The following is a 23,370-nucleotide window of genomic DNA, read 5'->3' as shown; positions in this document are numbered from 1 at the left end:
GGCCATGCTATACACTCAGACCCTGTAGTACAAAAACCTAGTGCACATTACCTCCAGTAGTGCCCCCCCAACTCTGGCCACAGGGTGAGGTCTTTGTCCACACTTTGATTCCAGACTGTGTAGTCCCGTGACCCACTATGCATGGCCTACAGTGTGTACATTGGACTATTAGGCCCAGATTCAGCATTAAGCCTGAACTTGGAAAAGGCCTAGGTGAAATTTAAATGATGCCATTGTAATTTGCATAATTTTAGGAATTTAGGGCCTCATTCTGACCCTGGCCAGGGCCGCGGACCACGGAAAGCACCGCCAACAGGCTAGCGGTGCTTCCTGGGCCATTCTGACCGCGGCGGTAAAGCCGCGGTCAGAAAACCGTGTCCGGCCGGTTTCCCACCGGATTAACCCCGGTTGGCCCAATCCTCCATGGCGGCGCTGCAAGCAGCGCCGCCATGGGGATTCCGACCCCCTTCCCGCCAGCCTGTTTCTGGCGGTTTTCACCGCCAGAAACAGGATGGCGGGAATGGGTGTCCTGGGGCCCCCTAACAGGGCCCCATTAAGCTTTTCACTGTCTGCCTAGCAGGCAGTGAAAAGCGCGACGGGTGCTACTGCACCCGTCGCACACCTGCAACACCGCCGGCTCCATTCAGAGCCGGCTTCTGTGTTGCAGGCCCTTTCCCGCTGGGCCGGCGGGCGCTCCCTTGGCGGGCACCCGCCGGCCCAGCGGGAAAGTCAGAATGGCCCCTGCGGTCTTTTGACCGCGGAGCGGCCAATTGGCGGTTTAAGTTTGGCGGGCGGCAACCGCCGCCCGCCAAACTTGGAATGACCCCCTTAGTGTTATGCTTGTCACACACAACTCCTGGAATTACTCCATTACACCAGGTTACATATTTACGTGCCAAACATTTATCACAAGTTTTTGGGAACAATGGGAATGGCCAGATCGTGAGTGGCTGATGCTCACAGCACTTGTGTTTTTATCCTATTTTTAGCAAAAAACTTAGGGGGTCATTCCAAGTTTGGCGGGCGGCGCTTGCCGCCCGCCAAACTTAAAACGCCAATTGGCCGCTCCGCGGTCAAAAGACCGCGGGGGCCATTCTGACTTTCCCGCTGGGCCGGCGGGCGCCCGCCAAGGGAGCGCCCGCCGGCCCAGCGGGAAAGGGCCTGCAACACAGAAGCCGGCTCCGAATGGAGCCGGCGGTGTTGCAGGTGTGCGACAGGTGCAGTAGCACCCGTCACGCTTTTCACTGTCTGCTAGGCAGACAGTGAAAAGCTTAATGGGGCCCTGTTAGGGGGCCCCTGCACTGCCCATGCCAGTGGCATGGGCAGTGCAGGGGCCCCCAGGGGCCCCAGGACACCCGTTCCCGCCATCCTGTTTCTGGCAGTAAAAACCGCCAGAAACAGGCTGGCGGGAAGGGGGTCGGAATCCCCATGGAGGATTCGCCCAGCCGGGGCTAATCCGGCGGGAAACCGCCGGACCCGGTTTTCCGACCGCGGCTTTACATTCACTTCACTTCACAAACATAGCACAAAATGACTGACTTGCATTTCAGCTAATATGTTTCCTGGTTTTAATCATAATTATGAAAAAAAGCAAATAATGCAAACTTTCCAAACCCCTAATTTTTAGGTCATCTTCCAAAGTCACTCATGTAGCCTACAAAATGGGTGAAGAAAACAAATTTTGAAACAATATCCATATCACAGAGTAGGCATTGATACTGGACCCATGTTCATGTTTTATGATTAGTGAGGGCAAAAATACTCTTGCCTCAGGTCTAACAATGTGTTATCCTGTTCAGTTTATAGAGGACTGTATCAAATGTTTGAAAATTCATTGCTTGTTTTGAAATAATTATTTTCAACAGGCATTCACCAGAAGCCGATGAAGAAATGACTTTGTTGAAACAACCCACATACAATTTGGGGCACCATATCTGAACACACTTGTGATGAAATACCTACAATGAGCATCTTATGGTAAGCTAGAAGTATATAAAGTGGTTCAGGGATATTAACAGTACCAAATCGAGGGGAAAGCTTTCTTTCATTTGAATGTTTTTATAACATGCTCATGTCACCAAACAATGCTGCAGCACACCAGATACATGTGGAGCGGAGGGGTTGGAAAGACAACTTAGGACATGAAGTCAGATAGGAGATGTTAGAAACAAGGTTTCTGGTTCGCTAGCATATGCAACTCAGCTAGGCAGAACCCACCACTTTAGTCAGGGCAAGAAAGTTACACAACAAAGATAACCTGTGCTCACCCCCTGATAGCTTGGCACAGAGCAGTCAGGCTTATCCTCAGAGGTTATGTGTAAAACGTTTGCTCAACACACTCACAAAAGTGATGCAATAAATACACCAGATAGATAGATAGATTTATTGTTTAGTCACTTAAAACCATAACAATGTAAAAAAAAGAAAAAAGAAAGAAGTTTTAATATACATTCAAATAGTTAATGAGCATTGGCAGTCTTGTTAATTTGCACGTAGCCATATTGCTTATTTATAAACTTTTTCCTAATGCATATAAAACATGTTGTGAAAACTCAACTGATAATAAGCCATAGTTAGCAGTCTTGGTAATTTACACATAGCCATACTGCTTATTTACACACTTCTCCCTGATGCATATAAAACGTGGTGATAGCTCAATTGGGCTGACCCATCCTCATGTTAGTTCATTTGTGTTAGAAATGGGGTTTTTGGTTGGCAGTCAGGTTACCCTTTGTCCAAGCAAAAGCCCTCACTCTAGTCAGGGTAAGTCACACACTATCCAAGATTATCCTGTGCCCACTCTCTGGTAGCTTGGCACGAGCAGTCCGGCTTAACTTAGAAGGCAATGTGTAAAGTATTTGTGCAATAAATCATACAATACCACCATATAGCACCACAAAAATACACCACACAGTATTTAGAAAAATATATAATATTTATCAGGATAATTGTAGGTCAAAAAGAATAAAGTTGCAATGGAAAATTGCAGAAATATCACAGGACAGTGATATAAAGTGTCTTAAGTCTTTAGAATGTAAACAAAGTCTCTTTTAAGCACAAGTACCTGGTTGGGAGTGGAAAAATCTCCTCAGAGGGCCACAAGAGAAGAGGTGCGTGGAAAAAGGGTGTGTGCGTCGATTTCTCCCCGGCACACACGGACTTGCGTCGTTATTTTCCATGCGGGGAAGTCGGCGTCGTTTTCCGGCGCTCGGACAGTCTCTTTCTGTGGATCGCGGGGATTACCAGATGTCCCGGGTCTGTGCGTGGATTTTCCTGCTTGTTCTCCGGCTGCGCGTCGGTCTGCGGGTCTGCGTGTCGAAATTACGATCTCACAGCAGGCGTCGCGTCGATTTCTCCTCTAGACTTCGATCTGCGGGGCTGCGCGTTGAAATTACGATCTCACAGCAGGCGTTGCGTCGATTTCTCCTCTAGAGGTCGGGCGGCGTTGTCCTTGCGAGGCCGTGCGTCGGATCTTCGATCGTCCCAAGAGCGTCGCGTCGATCAGCGTCGGAGTGCGGCGTTTTTCTCGCCGCGAGACAAGCTGTGCGTCGAAATTTTCGGCGCACGGAGCGTCCAAGTAAAAGAGGGAAGTCTTTTTGGTCCTGAGACTTCAAGGAACAGGAGGCAAGCTCTATCCAAGCCCTTGGAGAGCACTTTCACAGCCAGACAAGAGTTCAGCAAGGCAGCAGGGCAACAGCAAGGCAGCAGTCCTTTGTAGAAAGCAGACAGGTGAGTCCTTTGAGCAGCCAGGCAGTTCTTCTTGGCAGGATGTAGTTTCTGGTTCAGGTTTCTTCTCCAGCAAGTGTCTGATGAGGTAGGGCAGAGGCCCTGTTTTATACCCAAATGTGCCTTTGAAGTGGGGGAGACTTCAAAGAGTGGCTAAGAAGTGCACCAGGTCCCCTTTCAGTTCAATCCTGTCTGCCAGGGTCCCAGTAGGGGGTGTGGCAGTCCTTTGTGTGAGGGCAGGCCCTCCACCCTCCCAGCCCAGGAAGACCCATTCAAAATGCAGATGTATGCAAGTGAGGCTGAGTACCCTGTGTTTGGGGTGTGTCTGAGTGAATGCACAAGGAGCTGTCAACCAAGCCCAGCCAGACGTGGATTGTAAGGCACAGAAGGATTTAAGTGCAAAGAAATGCTCACTTTCTAAAAGTGGCATTTCTAGAATAATAATATTAAATCCGACTTCACCAGTCAGTAGGACTTTGTATTACCATTCTGGCCATACTAAATATGACCTTCCTGTTCCTTTCAGATCAGCAGCTGCCACTTCAACAGTGTAAGAGGGCAGCCCTAATGTTAGCCTATGAAGGGAGCAGGCCTCACAGTAGTGTGAAAACGAATTGAGGAGTTTTACACTACCAGGACATATAACTACACAGGTACATGTCCTGCCTTTTACCTACACAGCACCCTGCCCTAGGGGTTACCTAGGGCACACATTAAGGGTGACTTATATGTAGAAAAAGGGGAGTTCTAGGCTTGGCAAGTACTTTTAAATGCCAAGTCGAGGTGGCAGTGAAACTGCACACACAGGCCTTGCAATGGCAGGCCTGAGACAAGAAAAAGGGGCTACTTAAGTGGGTGGCACAACCCGTGCTGCAGGCCCACTAGTAGCATTTAATTTACCAGCCCTATGCACATAAAGTGCACCTTACTAGGGACTTATAAGTAAATTAATAGTCCAATCAGGTATGATTCAAGGTTACCATGTTTTAAGGGAGAGAGCATATGCACTTTAGCACTGGTTAGCAGTGGTAAAGTGCGCAGAGTCTATAAACCAGCAAAAACAGTGTCCAAAAAGTGGAGGGAGGCAGGCAAAAAGTTAGGGGTGACTACCCCAAGGCTGTCAGGTCTAACAATTTGCTTCTCAAAAACATAGCTCATTCTATTTGTAGTTAAAACATCTCTTAGTACCATTGAGTGCTAATGTCAGGCATTTAGGAAAAACGTCATCTTAAAGTATCGCCCTGTCTTCCAGTGTCCCACCCCTTTCGGAGGTGTAATTGTTGTTCTTTGTTTGTTTGCATAGTTGCCTGGGACCATAACATGAACAGTTTGCGCAGCCTTGCATGAAACAGTTTTCTCTAAGCCGTCTAAGATTTTTTATAAAAGTCATTAGGCTCATATTTCCTTCTAGTTGGTTAATTTGAGGACCTATACTGACCCAGTTAATCACAGTGGAGGGGACTTATACCTGGGGGACCGTATAAGAGGTTGAGAAAGGATGGTGCTGCTGTATTGAGTGCTACTTTTGTATTACCAAGGAGAGAAATTTCACTAGGGTGCAGTTCAGTTTTAGGTCCCCAGGTGCGAAACACATCATCACTGCTTGCCTCCTTGTCCGTAGGCCTCTTCTATTAAATTTGTTTTTCAATAAGGCTTTTCTTTCTGGTACAAGATGATCACATGAGCAGAGGACCTGAAGGAGGTCTTCTGTGCTCTCACCGCATAAGCAACAGGTAGTATCTGTCACATCTCTTAGCCAGGGGGGCTGCATTTACAGTGCATGGTAGAAGCCCTGGCCGATACTTTAAGAATTGCTCCTTTATTTGTCTTGAGAAACTGAGGCCTAGGTAAGGCTGTGGTGCCAGAGAGGTGTAGGTGCACAGAGTCATCCACGTGTGAGATCTCCGTGAGAAGGTGGCTTTGTCCTCCAGCAGGGATTGGCGCCTGATTGATTTCCCAGCTGCTTTTTTAAAGGCGCTGTGTGGGATTGAGGTCCTCTAGAGGTCCGTGAGCCCGTCACCCTGACTGAGTCATCCAAAAGACCCTGAGCGGGGAGGTGTTCTTGCGGTCGAGCTCCTGCCACAGATGGAGGTTGATGGACTCTGAAGTGGTGCATCTGGCTTTACTCCAGAAGTTGATGTATGCACCACGTCTTGCCAAAGATTGATCCATTAGGCCGAACCCCAGTCTCAGTTGGGCAGGGGAGGTAAATTTAGGAAGATTGAAGATCATCCGGTATACTTTGCTTACTGTGTGATTTAATATTTCTGTGTCTCTGGCTCTTTGTACTTCACTTCTGTATGTTATTGTGGGGAACAGTTTGGCTTTTAGCACTCGTAGGAGGGGGGTGCATGAGGGACCGTTCAAGTGTACTTTTTCCCATTATACATCCTCTTTGATTGACAAAGTTCCCTGAGTTGTCGATGGTGACACCAATATATTTGTACCTTTCTGTTTGAACAAGCTGTGTCGTACCCCAGTACCACGCGCTTGGGGGCGCCTTGGTTCTGATTGACATAGTGCGTGCTTTTTCAAAGTTCGCAGTCAGGGTGTTGACAGCCGAGTAGTGTTGAGTGGCAATTATAAGCCTCTGGAGCCCTATTTTCGTGTGGCTGATCAGCACTAGGTCGTCTGCATACATAAGGCACGGTAGCTTTAGGTCTCCGATTTTTGGGGCGTGCGAGTTTGTAAGAGCGAGTGAGCCTGCAATGTCTGCTAAGTATAAATTAAAATGTGTGAGGCCCGGAACACAGCCCTATTTTAGACCTTTGGTCGTTGGAATTTTCCTTGAGAGATGAGTGCCTGTTCCCAGTTTTATTTGGAACCATGTGTCAGCGTGAAGAGCTATTATCAGGTGTATAAGCGGATGTGAAAGTTCCCAGTTTGATAGCTTCTTCCACAGCAAGTTCCTTTCCACATGATCAAATGTGGTCTTAAAGTCAACAAAGCAAAGGTGAAGTTGCTGTTTGTGTTTTAGCTTTGTCGATTAAAAGACCAATGGTCATTATGTTTGTTATGGTGCCAGTTTGTTTAGAGAAACCTGTTTGGGTCTTGGGAATTATTCCTTTTTCAACAGTCTTTGCTTCATTGTCTATTAGGGCAATCAGGCGATAGCTGTTTGGGAGCAACCTGTCCCTGCTTTTAAAGATAGGAGAGATTATGGACCCTTTCCAGGACTGTGGAATGATGCCGGTCTGGCTTATTTCCAGGTACAGAGGTTCCAGGATCTTTCGCTGGAAGAGGCTGCTGTGCTTGAAAAATGCAGGGGGAAGACATTTGGGGCCCGGGGCACCTTCTCTCCCGCCCTTGGCTATCTGGTCCTCTCCCATGACAGAGTCAGTGAGTACTGAGAATGGAGTCTCCTCTGGAGACTTCTGAGGAAGGTGAGATTCTGGGGAGTTTTGTGTGGATGAGCTGTATGGTGCCTGGATTGAAGGCTAGCAGTTGAAGTGAACTCCAAAATGTTGAGTCCAGACAGCTTCAGGTATGTATGATGTTATACTGCTATGTGAAGGGCATGTAAGGTTACTTAATATGTGCCAGAAGTATGCACTGTTGTTACTCATTGCATCTGAGTGTAGCGTGGCCCATAAGATTTTGTTATGATTCCTGTTGATTGCCCATTTCAGCTTTTTTAATGAATGTTTGTGGTGCCTTAGCGCTTCCCGTGGGTCTCAGTCCCCAGGCCTGCTGCAGAGATGCCTTACGGTGGAGTTGATTTTCCTTTTTACATCCCGTAGTGCAGTTCTGTGGGCCTGTGGCAAATAAGTTGTTGCTGATTGTTAGAAATGGGGTCTTTGGTTTACAGTCAGGTTACCCCCTGTTCAAGCAAGGACCCTCACTCTAGTCAGGGTAAAAGAGAATCACCCTCAGCTAACCCCTGCTTACCCCCTTGGTAGCTTGGCAGAGCAGTAGGCTTAACTTCAGAGCGCTAGGTGTAAAGTATTTGTACCAACACACACAGTAACTTAATGAAAACACTACAAAATGACACAACACCGGTTTAGAAAAATAGGAAATATTTATCTAAACAAAACAAGACCACAACGACAAAGATTCGACATTCACAATTCAAGTTATGAATTTTTAAAGATTAAACTCAAAAATAGCATTTAGAAACAAAAATGCTTCAATGAGATGTTAACACGGCTTCGTGACGGAGTCGTTCCCAACAAGCCGACACCAGCAGCGCCGGACACGGAGTCGTGTAGACCCCCAAGTACAGTACCTTTGGTAAAGAGTGAAAACAAGCCGATGCGCGAAGTCGGGGATCCCGGCGTCTGTGCTAAACGTTGAATCCACGCACTTCGAGCAGCGTCGGTCACGACGTGGTGCGGCGACTTCCACGGAGTCGCGGACTTCAGCGGGGTTGCAGCGGCGTAGGGCATGCGAAGAGCGTCGCGTTCCAGCGAAGGTCACAGCGTCAGGTGCAGGCGGCGTTACCGGATTCAGCAGCGGCGTCGGTCCGGAGTCGTCCGAAGTCGATTTCCTTGGATTTCCACCAGCTTTCCTTTCAAGTGCCCAGGGACTGGATAGGGCACCACTTGTCAGAGCAGGAGTCTCTCCAGAGACTCCAGGTGCTGGCATAGAGAAGTCTTTGCTGTCCCTGAGACTTCAAACAACAGGAGGCAAGTTCTAAATCAAGCCCTTGGAGATTTCTTCACAAGATGGAAGGCACACAAAGTCCAGTCTTTGCCCTCTTACTCTGGCAGAAGCAGCACTGCAGGAAAGCTCCACAAAGCACAGTCACAAGCAGGGCAGCACTTCTTCCTCGGCTATCAGCTCTTCTCCAGGCAGAGGTTCCTCTTGGTTCCAGAAGTGTTTCTAAAGTCTGTAGATTTGGGTGCCCTTCTTATACCCAATTTAGTCTTTGAAGTCACCTTTCTTCAAAGGGGACTCACACCTACTTGTGAAATCCTGCCTTGCCCAGGCAAGGCCTCAGACACACACCAGGGGGTTGGAGCCAGCATTGTCAGAGGCAGGCACAGTCCTTTCAGATGAGAGTGACCACTCCACCCCTCCCTCTTAGCAGAGATGGCTAATCAGGAAATGCTGGTAACGCCCCAGCTCCCTTTGTGTCACTGTCTAGTGCGAGGTAAAAAACAACCCAACTGTCAAACTGACCCAGACAGGGAATCCACAAAAAAGGCAGAGTCACAGAATGGTTTAAGCAAGAAAATGCTCACTATCTAAAAGTGGCATTTTCAAACGCACAATCTTAAAATCCACTTTACTAAAATATGTATTTTTTAATTGTGAGTTCAGGGACCCCAAACTCCACATGTCCATCTACTCTCTAGGGGAATCTACACTTTAATCATATTTAAAGGTAGCCCCCATGTTATCCTATGAGAGAGACAGGCCTTGCAACAGTGAAAAACGAAGTTGGCAGCATTTCACTGTCAGGACATATAAACCACATTACTATATGTCCTACCTCATCCATACACTGCACCCTGCACTTGGGGCTACTACCTAGGGCCTATCTTAGGGGTTTGTGACATTTAAGAAAAGGGAAGGTTTAGGCCTGGCAAGTGGGTACACTGGCCAAATCGAATTTACAGTTAAAACTGCACACACAGACACTTCAGTGGCAGGTCTGAGACATGATTACAGAGCTACGTATGTGGGTGGCACAACCAGTGCTGCAGGCCCACTAGTAGCATTTGATTTACAGGCCCTGGCACCTCTAGTGCACCTTACTAGGGACTTACTAGTAAATCAAATATGCCAATCATGGATAAACCAATTACATACAATTTACACGAAGAGCATATGCACTTTAGCACTGGTTAGCAGTGGTAGAGTGCTCAGAGTTCAAAAGCCAACAGCAACAGGTCAGAATAAAATAGGAGGCAGGAGGCAAAAAGATTGTGGATGACCCTGCATGAGCAAAAAAGTCCAACACTGATGATGCTGAGGGTCGTCTGATGGTGATTGATTTCGCAAAATTGATTTTTATCCTAGTAGTTAGTTGTTCCCACTTCAGCACCTCACTGCTGTTGTTCACTTCTAGTTTAACAGCCAGATCCATTGATGCTTTGGATACGAGATTCACATTTGCTTGCCTGCATTTAACCTGCTTGTAATATGTGGTGTAGGAAGTAATGAGTGAGCTACTTGCTTTTTCCATTTTGGAGATCTTCAGGTTTATGGTTAGTTCCTGCGGGCAGCGGTCACTTTCACTCCTGTTTCCTAGGTGATAGGTGGCTACTTGATCAAATAGTGGCAAAGTGACAAACGTGTAGTCGATTGTTGTAGAGGCTGTGGTAGAAAAATATGTTGCAGCTGGTGGTGAGTCCTCCTGAAATCTGCCATTCAAGGCTCTTAGCTGTAGTTGTTCTAAGCCTTTGAGCAGTGTCCTGCTTCTCAACGTGGGTCTCCCGTGTTTATTGGCCCCCTGTGTTGGGAGGTCCCAGGCACTGGAGAGTACAATTGCAGCTTCGTCTGTGGAAGCCCCAAGTAGATGCAGATTGAAGTTGCCTGAGATGATAATGTCTGCCCTTTCGCCTATATCTCCACTGCTTATATAGGTCTCAAGTTTTTCCACTAATTTGGTGGCATCGTTAGATTTGAGTTTCAGTTGAAGGTAAGTGTTTACAAGAACTATTTCTACTGTGGGCGCGTCCAAGAAGATGGTGATTGTTACAATGTTAGTAAAAGAGAGGGTGGAGACTAGAGGGATGGCTCAGACAGACAGTGCTAGAGAGATGTAGGTGGCCAGGCCACCCTGGGGGTGTCCCTGTTTCAGCTTTCTGGTTGCTGGCATAAAGAAGCATGTATAGTTTTCTAAATGAAATGGTTTATCCAGCCAAGTTTCCTGCATTAGTAGTATGTCAAAGGTGCTGATGTATGGAATACAATCATGATCTGGGTCTTTTATAAAGTAAGCCATTCACATTCCAAGAACACAGATGGAGGGCTTCCATTGATGGCATAGGGCCCCGCCTTTTTTTCTGGAGTTTGTCACCGGGACAAGTTACAGTTATTGATCGTTCTTGAGATCCACCTTATGTCATTGTAGAGTTGAAGATGGTCTGTTGATGTCTACACCATGGGGCTCCGGGACTCACCCGTGGTGGTGGAAGCACCTAAAGACGGTGGTGAGCAACCCTAGTCACTCTTGAGTATATAGCGTGTTTCCCTGATCTGGTCTGGTTTAGGTCCTGATGTTAGTAGAGGAGTCGGGTAGCCAACCTCACAGTGGATGGTGATACTGATGCCCCAGCGTTCAAACGTTGCTCTTTCAGCTAGGATTGATTGGGCAATTGATCTGGTCTTCCATGTGGCCTTGGTTGCTTCAAGAGCAGAAGTGGTGGTTGGGTGGATAAATTCTACTGTCAGGAGGTCAGATGCGCTCAGGCTGCTTGTAGAGGGAATATGCAATAGAAGCCGGACAATGTTTCCCCTATTCAGGATGTCACTGGTGCCCTTAGAATTGTAATATGGGTGAAAAATAAGTATATTGGTGTTTGTAGCCTCTGGTCAAGGTTCCAGTTTCTGTATTGGTTGATTTGGCGGTCCTTCCCCGTCCTGACTCCAGCAGTTATTCCCTGTTTGTGTATTTTGTGAAGGGCTAGCTAGCAGACTGGTCACTCCCTGATCTTTCCTGTGGTTGGGTGGGTGAGAGTCTGTTGACAGCACGAATGAAGTTCGAACGTATAGATTGTCTATGATTACGGTATATTGGGTTTGCTGCAGTTTGCATGAATTAAGGAGTTTGACTGTTGCGATGGTGCCCACCCCCTCTCCTGGCAAGGAGAGATCATTTGTGGCCGAGATCCCCCGATCAATGGCCATATTTAAAGATGGATATTCTGCCTTCACCATTTAACCAGGGGTCCGGGAGATGTGGCTTTGTTGGCGGGCACATTTACTGATGTTCCCAGTTTGGGGTCTGTTACCGGTTTGGATGCCCAAGTGCTGATCTTTTCGTTCTCTACAAGTTCCTTCTTACGTCCTTTCCTCCTTTGGGCACATCTTTGCTTGGCGTTAGCTTTCACAGTGGGGTTGCCATCCTTGGAGCTGCCAGGTGATTGCCAGTTCCCAGGAGGTTGATTGGTGGTTGTTGTTAGAACCGAGGAGGGGGGGCTGCTGTTATAGATAACGTCTGGTTAGGCCTGTATTTCAGTTCCTTGCTCCTTGTTCCTAGTTTGTGTGTTGTGCTCTCGGAAGGGTACGAGTTGATTTTTGCTGATTCATGAGCAGTAGGGTCGGTTTCGATGCGGGCGCGTGTAGGGTGACTAGGGTCTTCAGCTTTTAGAGATGCAAAAAGGAGGGTAAGCATGGAGGGAAGCATAGATAGTTTGTCTATTATTGGCGCGCATGAGCAGGTGGTACGAACGCTCGTGGAGTTTTCTTGTGGCTGTGTGAGAAGGGGTTTTAGGTCACCTAGTTTTCCCGTCTATTCCTGCTACAAAAACCACCAGTGTGTTAAGCAGAGTTAACTGAACATCCATTTTGTCTGACTGATAGTGAAATGCTTCAACAAGGAATTGCATGGTTTTGAGTAGGGATGCCTGAGCACCGTCCGTATGTAAGTTATGAGAGTTTGCAACAGGCTCTTGATGAATTGGTGTTTTGATACTCGTGTCTGTGCTAGCGCTAATCCTTGCACCATCCTTGGGGGACAGTTTGCTTGGGTCTGGTTTGAGGGTAAGTTGAGTGGTTGAAGGAGAATCGTGGGAGTAGGCGATCAGCATATCCTCCCAGTCTTGTGTGTCAAGGTAAGATAATGTTACTTCATCTGCTGCTATGCTGACCCCCTCTATTTTTAGGTTTAATGGGGGGGGGTGGAAGGCTAGGGGCATGAATTGCAGCATTCGGTTGGGTTTTCCTGGGTGACAGGGTCGGAATCCAGCGTCATGACCTGGATGTCTGTGGACGGTTGGCTCTCATCTTTGAGGGGCACAGGCTGAGCCGCTTCCATTCCATTTAGCGTTGAAAGAGTTTGGCAGGTGTTACTTTGATGAGGGGAAGCACACCATTGGTCCTCCGGGGCCTGCCAGGTCTCCTCCTGGCCTTCCACCCTGATGGGTTGAGCGTGTTGCCCTGTGGACGGTGAAGATGTGCTGAGTTTGACAGGTTGGGAGGGGTTTGAACTTCTTGCAAGCCCATTTGTAGGAGTGTCACGCTGAGGTGGGCAGCTTTCAGTAGTCTTTGTGGCGATTGAGGGTTCCAGTGGTGGCTGTAGGCCCTGTATATGGCTGCTGTTTCAGGAAAAGGTGGGTCTGTCATTTTTTCGGAAGGAGAACTTAGTATAGATTTTTGGTTGACAATCTATGATGCAATGCTTTTTTGGTTGTTCCAGCCCATGACCAGCACTGGGCCTAGAAATAGAACTTTCTCCTTCCTGATCCGTCTCTTACTCAATCTCGATGAGATGTGCCTGTGGCGTGTGGTGGCTGTCCGGAGCTTGGAGTCTCCTTTTCCTCTTCCCCATTGCAGTTTTTGTTTTGATGGGGGGTGACTTTCTTGTCTTGCCGGACCACATGGTCGTATGTTTCCATTCCCTTCTTTGCCTCCTGGCAGCCCCTTAGACTTGTACTGTCGAGTTAATGGGGTTAATGGAAATGTTGGAGCTGATGGATAATGGCCGGCTGATATGACTGTCATGCTAGGTTCCACAGATGCAGTTGCTAGTAGACGAAAGTGCCGTAGATAACACTGCTGACGATGCTTAGGCAAGTGAGGCTCACAACACCCTGCAAGCCACCCCCACCCGAGCTGGGCCGCTCCCACGGTTGACTGAGGCACACCCTTTGCGGTGACTGAATACAGTCACCACACTCGCCTGCTGCCTGCCTCTCTACGTCTGTGAGGATTGACTCTTGTCAACAGCAATAGCCATCCCCTGGAGCTGCGATACCAGGGTTGCTGGATGGGTGGTGAATTGAGTAGTGAGGCGGATGGTGCGAAGGCGCCCTGGTGGGGCGAGTATCCCAGATGAAGATGGTGAGGACCTGATGCGCCTGATGAGGCTAATGCACAGGAGGGGAAGCTTGAGGGGATCGAGAGGCAGGCGCCAGAAGGAAAAGCGACTCTGCACTCCTACCCTCATCCTCTCCCAGCCCTCACCTCACTGGCCTCTCAGCTCACTGGCTCAGGAGTGCAGGGGCATGGGTGTAGGGCGAGAGCTCAGACGCAAGGGTGCAAGGGCGGCAAAGCGAAGGTCGTGGCTGTGGCGGGGTTCCAGGCGGGTTGCAGGCAGGGAGGGCCCAGGTAGGGTCCAGGCAGGGCAAAAGGGATAGTGGGAGGGAGGGGAGCTGAGCCGCGAATGGCAGTGTGGCCAGGCCGGGGGGGGCGGGTAATAAAGGTGACAGTAGTGCTCGTGGGGCTGGGGCACGTGGTATGGGTGGATGGATAGTGAAAGCCGACTCCAACCCACACTCGCGCTCATGTCACTACTACCGCACCCTTGTTCCCAACACTCCCGTGACCTCACAGCCCCTGCAGTCAACCTCACAGCCTCGCAACCACAGGCAACCTGCAGCCCGTGACCCATTATCCCACACGACCTGCTCGGTCCCCCGGCCCCTCCTCATCTCACCTCTCGCCTCGCCTCTCCTCTCTCCCTACGACGTGATGCTGCGCGGCCCCCACAGCCTCCGAGCTCCAAGCACTGAGCTCCGTCTCCATTCTCGGGCTACTAACCATTCCATTCCCTTGTTGGATACTCAGGTGCGGTGCGCCTCACCCTCCTCTTTGCTACTCTAAGAGGTAAATACACCAGAAAAGAGACTCCTCACAGGATTATATTAAAAATAGATTAATAGATTCCTATATTTTATATCTACATATCACTGGGTCACACAATATGAATCACAAGTACTGTGTATACACATATATATATATAATTAGCCAAATTGTATAAATCCAAATACTGTTTATGTATATATGTGTGTATATATATATATATATATATATTACTGTGTAAATGTGTATATATATCATTAGACCAAAATAGTATATATCTCCAATACTGTGCAGATACATATAAGTATCTCACTGGGCCAAAACGATATAAATTACCAATACTGCAGGAGTTATGCAGTTAGTCATCACTCTGTATGAGGTAAGGCAAAACAACATAATTATGAATATTGTGCACATTATGTGAATATGGCAGTCATACTCAGTGCCCCGGTAGGAACAAATAATCTTAGGAAATGTAGAAGGCAGAAGGAGCCTCTGTGCGTCAACTAAATGTAATGCACTCGTGCTACAGGGAGAACTCTCACCCACCCACCCTCTTAATCAGCGTCCCCGTACCAACACTGCAGAGGAGTCTCCGCGCCAGGCCCCCGGTAAGGGGATGAGGGCGGGGGCATGCACACAGTCGTGGAATGTGTAACATCCCTCCTCAGGGCTTTCACATGTAAGTACATCACAGGGGCCGCTATCTGCCAGCATGCGGTGCAGTGGCGCACACACCAGCAGCTCTTCTCCCAAGTCAGGCCACCTGTGAAGGAGTGAGGTTTGAAGGCAATCACCAAGTGCACTACCTAGATCCTTGGTCACCCGGGTTACTGGGCAATGTCACTTTCCAGCGGGGCATCACTCGGCGCTGTGGCAGCCCTTCAACTTGCAGAGTGCGGCACTGGGGGTGGGATAAAATGCACTGGGGATGCGTGCTATGACCTTTGCCACGGAATCACTCATTAGGTGCTGTCCCAAAAGATGATTTGTAGAGGATGATAAAGTGCTTCCAGGTGCTACTGAAACACCTGAAGTGAAGTGTACAATGTCCACCACATGCTGATGTTGAGGGCTGGAGGGGCAGGAATCAGGAGTCCATGGACAATTCTGGAGCACCGCTCAACACGCATTATGAAGCTGTTGCGCACTCCCCTCATACCCAGAGAGGCAGGAGGCAAAATAGCACTCAGTAGGAATCTTTTGATGCCCCGGAGATTCCTCAATGAACAGGTGGGGCTAACCTGCAAGCTCCTCGAGAGCACAGGGTCGAGGGTAGGGAACAGTAGACCGGCAGACCAGCACACAACAAAGGTAATAGTCCCAGTGGGGGGGGGGTTCCTCCTGGCAGTATCCCAGGGCCTTGGGAGGGGCAACCAAAGTCAGCGAGTGGCTGGCAGCAGGACAACAAGCAGAAAAGCAATATAGGTGGGTCCTTTGTGCACTCCAACTGTCCTTCCAGCAGAGGTTTAGTCCCGGTTCCAAAAATGCTCTAAAAATCATGGGGCAAGAGCCCCTGTACTTATACTCCAGGTACCCAGCTTCTAGAAGGTGGAAGAAGTTTCCAGTCAGATCTGACCAGTTCCAAGAATTTCCCTTCTCCCCTACTCTGCCTCCAGACATCAGTGGGGGGTAAATGAACCATTTGTGTGAGGGCAGGACACATCCTACTCAAGTGTAAAGTGTGAACCACCCTCCCTCTCTCCCAGCCCAGGAAAACCCTCAGTATTTAGATGAATGCAGATGTAACCCTGTCACACTAACCCTCCCTGATGGATGGCTGTCTGGAAAGTATATACAAAGTGGAGCTGTCACTCTGCCCTAGATGTGGATTGGAGCCAGGCTGCAAAGCACCAGAGGTATAAGCACAATTTTGAAAGTTTGAAAGGATACTTATGAGGGTGGTGCAATCTGTGCTGCAGGCCCACTAATAGTATTTAAATTATAGGTCTCGGGTATGTGGTATACTACTTTACAGGGGACTTACATGTAAATTAAATAAGCCAAACAGGTGTAAGACAATTATATCAAGTTGTAGGGGAGAGAGCACATGAACTTTAGCATTGATTAGCAGTGGTAAAGTGCCCAGAGTCCTCAAGTCAATAAAAAGAGGGTCAGGAAAATAGGAGGAGAAAGGCAAAAAGTCTTGGGATAACCCTGCAGAAAGGGCCACTTCCAACAGCAGGGAACATTTGGGGGAGGTAGGGGTTCAGTTGAATCTGAGAAATTTAAAAGATCTGATGTGATGGATGAGAATCCTACCCCCCGATTTTTTGTCTTAAAGAGTGCAATGAGAGATGGTGATGGGAGACAATCAATGGAGATGATTATAATAAATACTGTGGAGAGGAAGCCCATAGCAACAGCGAGCAAGGACTTGGGTACCAATAACAGGGTTTTGAAATTGTGCTTTTTTAATACACAGCCATTGCAATAACTTTACAGGACAGTGAGAAGAAATGGCAGATCTTTTGCCTCAGTGAGCAGCTGTCATGTTTAATTGAAAATGAATAGTTTCCGAAAGAAATATATTCAAAGGATCATTTAAGAATTAGCAAGCTAGTCACCAACCCAATGGGGTGGCGGGTCATTGGCCGAGCAGCAGCTGACTTGCCATGATTGAAGTTGCACTTGACATAGCAGGAAGTGCACCCACCAAAGAGGGTAATTGGCTGGTGGACCAGTCAGCAGCTTTTTGTTTTCCACTGCCAATTGCCCAGAGCTGTGCAGCCAGCCCTAGACAGGAGAAAAACCATTGACAATAGCCTTAAGTGTCTGCCTTAAATAATGTAGCCAGTTCAATACCCAGGGATGTAGCTTGGTCAGTAAGATTTTGGGGGGGGGGGGAGTGTAAGCTTCACATTTCCCAACAACTAGTCTGGCATAGAATGCTAAAATACATTATACAACAAGCAGGGCACCTTTCTTTCACACTGGTTAAAGAAAATGGTCAAAGTCAAACAATATGGGCATTCTTATGTTTTGAGAAATGAAAAACTAAGAGCCAGAGTTAGAGTTTGGAGGGTGGGTTACTCCGTCACAATGGTGACGCATATCACGTCCGACGTATTATGATCTCTATAGGCTATTATGAGCTCGTAATACGATGGGCGGGATATCGAGTAACCCTCTCTGCCAAACTCTAAGTAAGGCCCTACGTGAGAGAAAACACATTTTTGAAGTTTTTCCAAACAAGGAGAGGGAAAGAGGGTATGTGTGAGTTTTTGTCTGTGTGTAAATATTCCTGGTGAAATCTGAAGGACACTTCACCAAACTCGACTGATAGTACCTACATCCAACTGTCTGTCTCAAAATACATTTATTAGGGGGGTGTAGCACCACAAGCACCCCACCCCCTGAAGCTACACCCCTGGCAATACCATTCTTCACAGTGGATGCGAGGCAGAAAGGGTATTTCTGACAGTGGAACACGCGGCAGCTTTGGCATCCAACATACAGCATTCTACGACTGTCAAAAAATAGGTGGGGAAAAATAAGCTGTTTGAAATGGACAGTCATCAATTTTTGACAACTCCCAAATGGAAAGTAGGTCCTCAGTTTCTTTAGTACAGAATATGCAAGTGGCTTGGATCAAGTAGAAAGGTTGAGGGAGGAGAACAAGTCTAACTGAAGATCCTTGAAAGGCTGGGCCTAAGCCATAATGAAACTGAACAACCCCTATCAAAATGGCATGTTTTCATGTGTGTTATTGTTGCCACCATGACGTTTCCCCTCTCTGCCAGTTTTTACAAGACTGTAGTACACCCATGTAAAGGCTGGCGGATACAGGATGCAAGGGACCCCAGGGGGGGCCCTGCACTGCCCATGCACTTGACATGAGCAGTGCAGTAGCCCCCATGACCAGCCCCATTGCGCTGTTCACTGTCTGCTGGTGCACCCTGCGCACTGCAGCATTGCTGCCGGCTCAATCATGAGCCAGCAGCAATGTTGTAGCATGTTTCCCGCTGCCCGCTGACCCAGCGGGAAACTCCTAATGGGGCCTGAGGTAAGGCAGCTGCTCTAGCAGCAACCTGACCGCAGGAGTTTGGCAGACAGCCTTTTCTGTCCGCCAAACTCATAATGACCCCCACCCCTCAGTGTAGTACCTTCCACTGAATGCGTGTCTGAATGAATGCTGGCTGGAAGAATGTTAAACGACACACTGTCTCCCACTTATTTTTCAGGCTATCATTTTTTGATGAGGTTTGGTTCAAGGTGGGAGACAGGCTCAGTTAATAGATTGGTATGTGTTGAGTACCACACCCCAAATACATTCAACACAGCATGCTACAAAACCACCCAGACAGCACACTTTACACTGAGCTTGCTACATGCACCGAGCACACCATCTAAATGCCAGAAGGGTTCACCATCAGACACTCAACAACTTTCCTCATTGAACAATGCCTGCTGCAGAGTGACAGCTAATTCCACCAATAACTCGTCTTTCTCAAACACAACACACTACACAGAATCCTGAAACCCTTGTGTGCAAATATGGCTCTACCCACGTATAGCTGGCAAAGGGCTCCCAAATCACCAGCGCTGTTGAGCCCCACACAGTGCTTAATTTGTAAATAAATATGTGCCGGTGCCCAAAGCCCTCCTCTTAAACATGCGGCTGCTGCAACTCAATGTGCGAGCACAGAATACTGAGGCAGCGTAATCTTAAAGCCATTTTGGGCCTCTTTAATCCATTTACAGTCACTCCCTCCCCTGCAGCTCACTCTTCCAGCTTCCTGCTTTCTTCCTTTGTGACGCTTTTTCATTTTTCTCTTCCTGTGTCTTTTGTTTGCAGTAAATGCTTGAGGCAGAAAAATAAGTGCTGGCCCTCAAAAATAAGTGCGGGTGTTCCGCACCAGAAACAACAAGCACAAATTAAGCACTAGCCCCACACCAACATTCACCTTCGAAATCCTCAAATAAAACTAGTGCAAACAGACTGCATAATTATGCGGCAGAATTGTCACCTGCTTATGGAAGATACCCTTTACTGACTGAGCAAAGCACTACTGACTAAGCGACACAAAGAAAACACGGAGAACCTCTACAACACCCCAATCCATTCATATGCAACACTACAGAGAACTTTCCTACATCGAAATCTTGGAACCAGTTATCTAAGAAGCATTATACAAACTCTGTACCATCCCAGATCCCAACGAAAGGGTACCCATAAACGAAAGCGCCGGAGCGTCCTAATCATAGTTAGCAGCGCTATAAAAATGAACATAAAAAGTATATTACAAACAATTTGTAAAGCAAGAAAACATAGCCCTTGTAATGAAAGTACTGTGCTTCTGTGTGGGTAATCATGCATGAGGCGATGAACTTGATGTTGCAAGGGAAGGGTATACCCAACTCTTAACCAATGACAATTGATTTATGCTGCAGATCAAGCCCAATTATGCATCAGATTTCACTCAATTATGCGGCAAGAATAGGCAAATTATGCAGCGTAATGTGGTACACATCGTAAAAGTATTGTTTTATTGTTTCGTCATTTGTACAGGTTAACAGTGTTGGTCCAGTTTTTCATTTCGGTGAAATCGGTTTAACATCCACAGAGTAGAAAGAAACTTGGGCAAGGAAATCTCTGGGGACGCGCCGGGTGTTCTCTGGGGTGCACACGAGTGTTCACAAGGGAATTCCGGTGTTTCCCTCTCCCCAAGGGGTGCAGCCACCTGGCAAGGCGTTTTCGGCTTTTGAGGGGGGGGGGTCATGCCTCCCTCTGCCAAGGTGTATGCCAAGCCCTGTATCATTTCCACAGCACTTTATCACTGAACGTTTACACCACATTGGCGTTTTAAGAAGAAAAATCATGACTATAACATATCCTTCGAAGTAGGCCTGAACTGAAAACGATGGTACTATGGAAAACAAGCGGGCTGCCGCTGCTCGAAAGTTGCGCATTATTTGCGAGCCAACCATTCTCTTCACCGGAAGACCAGTTTTAGAGGTGAAACTTCCGGTAGAGCGGGATGCGGCTGCCAGGTGACTGATTACAGTGTTCACCCACTGCCTCTCAGAGCTGGAGACCACTTGAGAGACAGGGGGACTCCCCCTGCCCCAAAGCCACCGCGGTTGACTGCCTGAAAACCCTACCTTCTTGAGGGGGCACCGAGCTGCGAGAGAATGGACCCGGATGACATTGGATTCAGGGACATTTTAAAGATTTTGGGGGCCCTGGGCCAAACGTATTTCGGGAGCCCCAGCTCTGAATTTATGATCGAATTTGAGCTCTTTCATGCCCCCTTCGGCCAGGTCACTGACAGTGCACAGGCGCACTCAATCATCCACAAGCGTTTACACCTAATATTCAGTTTTCAATATTGTAAAACAGAAACAACTCACTAATGTTACTGCAAACAATCTCTGTGACCCCCCCCCCCCATTACTCATATGCGAGGTCCTGTTTTGATCTAAAAGAACATTTTTTTTAATGGATGTTGAATGAAACATAAACACATTTCTTTGCAAAATGCCTGTAAAGGATTATAACACATCAACCGCATTAAAATAAATTTAAGAAAAACGGCATTTAAAACAATCTGGTTAAGAATTATTGAAGATCACTTGGGCAAAACGCTGCAGAGCAGAGCTGACTCTATGGGGGGGTCCCCCTGAAAGGCCCTGGCCAGTACCCCTTTGCCCCATGCCGTAAAACGTCTCTGATCGGACTTCGCCTCCGGTGGCGTTGGATGCAACAGGGAACATCAGCTGCCAGCAGAAAGGAGACATGTGCCCGTCTCCGCCCAGCTTCTTTGAAAAGTTCACATTGCGCCTGGCTACACGTCACAGGAGAACCCTGCTTTCAGACCAAGGTAAAGTGTGTATGTTGTAAATGAAGATGACGTGAACTGACCTGAGTTTCATTTGTAGCCCCCGAGGTCCAATTTTCTCTACATTGTGCGTGCGGCAATTTGCGCAGAATCACTCAGTCGCCGTCCTGGATAACATCTGGAATTAAAGAATGGCGCAAAATTATTTAATTTTCCGTTTTAACGTTGCATGACTAAGTGTACTGCGGTAAATAGTAATATAAACTTTTATTTCAGCTTGCATGACCCTTTGATGCTGGCCTCACCAACCCTAATGCTGTGTGCCATGCAGAGAGCTATTAATCCATTCCTACCTCTAAGTCAGGATGGGTGCCAAAGGACCACTGTCCCCTTGAACACCCCAAACACACAGACAATGCTCAGAGATAAGGTATACCCGCCCCTGTCACCTGAATAAAGATTCCAACTCACCCGAGGCCGGCAGGGGCTGCACAGGAAACCGCTCCAGGATGTTCGTGGCAGAAAATGGTTGGTCCAGAGGCCGGCAGCGTGGGAACATCTGCCCCGGGGGTCGCACGCACTGCCACTGGGAAGCTCGTCTCGCGCACTACTCCGAAGCGTAAACATGCTGAGCGCGTGAGGAAGTGCGAGGTTTCCCAGAAATCCGCGCTCGCGACCAGATGTGGCCGATGCCAGGGATCGACGTCAGGTGCTGTCTCACTGCTGCAAGGCAGATCTGGTCCCTTGCTCTCAAGAGGAGGGTCCAGACCTCAGACTGGAATGTTGGAAGCGTCGGGGATTGAAGTTATAGTTGAATGATGAACCTCAAGGGTTCGCAGGTACTACATTTTATCTAGTGCCGCAACTAATGTCGAGGGTCTGCGTTGCGTGAAAGGGACAGCTCAGAACAGCGTCACATCTGTCTAGCGTCATAGATGGAGCTGCATCTCTCCCAGTGCACCAGTGCATTTAGAGTGCATTTAGAGTTCGTTGCACCACGCTCACAGCATTGCACAGTAGTCCATTCCAGTACGAAAAAAAGTGTTTCTGTGCTGTACAGCACAGCACACATGCAAAATTGGAAAAGTTTTAAAAAAGAAAATGTTTCTCTAAAGTTATGCCTGCCTCAAGGTAGTACAATTTTTTGGCACAAAGTATTCTCTACCTTTTTTGTATCTAGAGTCAAAAACCAAGGTGCTTCCATGGGTACTCCCATGTACCATTCACAGCATGCCTCCTAAATGTAGCATATAGACTTTCTTTACTTTAGAGCTAAATCTTCACTTTCCACCTTGTGAGAGAAACCTAGTGAAAATTGTTAGTAAATATAGATCCAAGTTGACAGCGAGGTCCCTCTAACTAAGAAGTCTCAAAATTGCATAATTGGTGCAAATCATGGAGCAAAGACTCTTTTGCTAACTTTATGCTACTTGCAAACTGAGTAAACTGCTACAAAGGAAACCATGCTTCAGTGCAAAATGGAAGAAACCGATAATGAAAAATTCCAGAGTTATGAGATATCAACCACTTATAAGCAGATTTTCTGGTGTAATACAGTTCTTAACAAAGAAAACACTCACCCATAATTCTCTTCCTTTAAAGAAGAGTAACTGATGCTGAACTATTTGTGCTTTCTTAAAAGTGATAGACTTGCTGTGGGCTTTCCCCAAACTCTTTGCCTTCTCTCCTCTTGTTATCTGAATTTGTTTTTGTTGTCTTTAGTACCCTGTACACTTTATTACTGCTGATCAGTGCTAAAGTGCTTGTGGCCTCTTGCTAAAACATGGAAAAATGTGTGTGCACCTGATTGGCATATTTAATTTACTTATACGTTCCTAGTACATGGCACTGCATGTACCTAGGGCCTGCAAATTAAATGCTACTAATGTGCCTGCGGCACTCGTTGTGCCACACACTAAAAAAGTAACCCTTTAAAACAAGTCTCAGTCTGCCATTGCAACATGTAGTGCAGTTTTAAAGAGTCGGCTCAAATAGGTAAAATAAACGTATTGCCAGACCTAATTCTTCCTTTTTAATATGTATAAGTCACCCCTAAGATTGGCCCTAAACAGCCCTTGGGGCAAAATGCATTGTATTAAAAAGTAGGGAGTGGGATTATGTTTTACACGCCTGCTGTGAAAAAATCATAATTTAATTTTCCACTTAT

General features: G+C 47.5%; 1 protein-coding gene across 1 annotated transcript in view; it reads right to left on the bottom strand.

Moving 5' to 3' along the window:
- LOC138249703 (olfactory receptor 51E1-like) overlaps nucleotides 1–21,847 on the bottom strand; it is a 179,246-nt gene extending 157,399 nt beyond the window's left edge. The window contains exons 1-2 of the mRNA XM_069203702.1: nucleotides 21,675–21,847; nucleotides 21,287–21,381 (exon numbers count right to left, since the gene is read on the bottom strand). The gene's annotated coding sequence lies outside the window, so the exon portion shown is untranslated. The remainder of the gene's footprint in view (nucleotides 1–21,286; nucleotides 21,382–21,674) is intronic.
- Between the last annotated feature and the right edge of the window lie 1,523 nt (nucleotides 21,848–23,370).

The sequence above is a fragment of the Pleurodeles waltl genome, chromosome 8, assembly GCF_031143425.1.
Source record: "Pleurodeles waltl isolate 20211129_DDA chromosome 8, aPleWal1.hap1.20221129, whole genome shotgun sequence".
Taxonomy (NCBI): domain Eukaryota; kingdom Metazoa; phylum Chordata; class Amphibia; order Caudata; family Salamandridae; genus Pleurodeles; species Pleurodeles waltl.
Note: the sequence above shows the minus strand (reverse complement) of the source record. Positions and strands in the feature narration are given on the sequence as shown.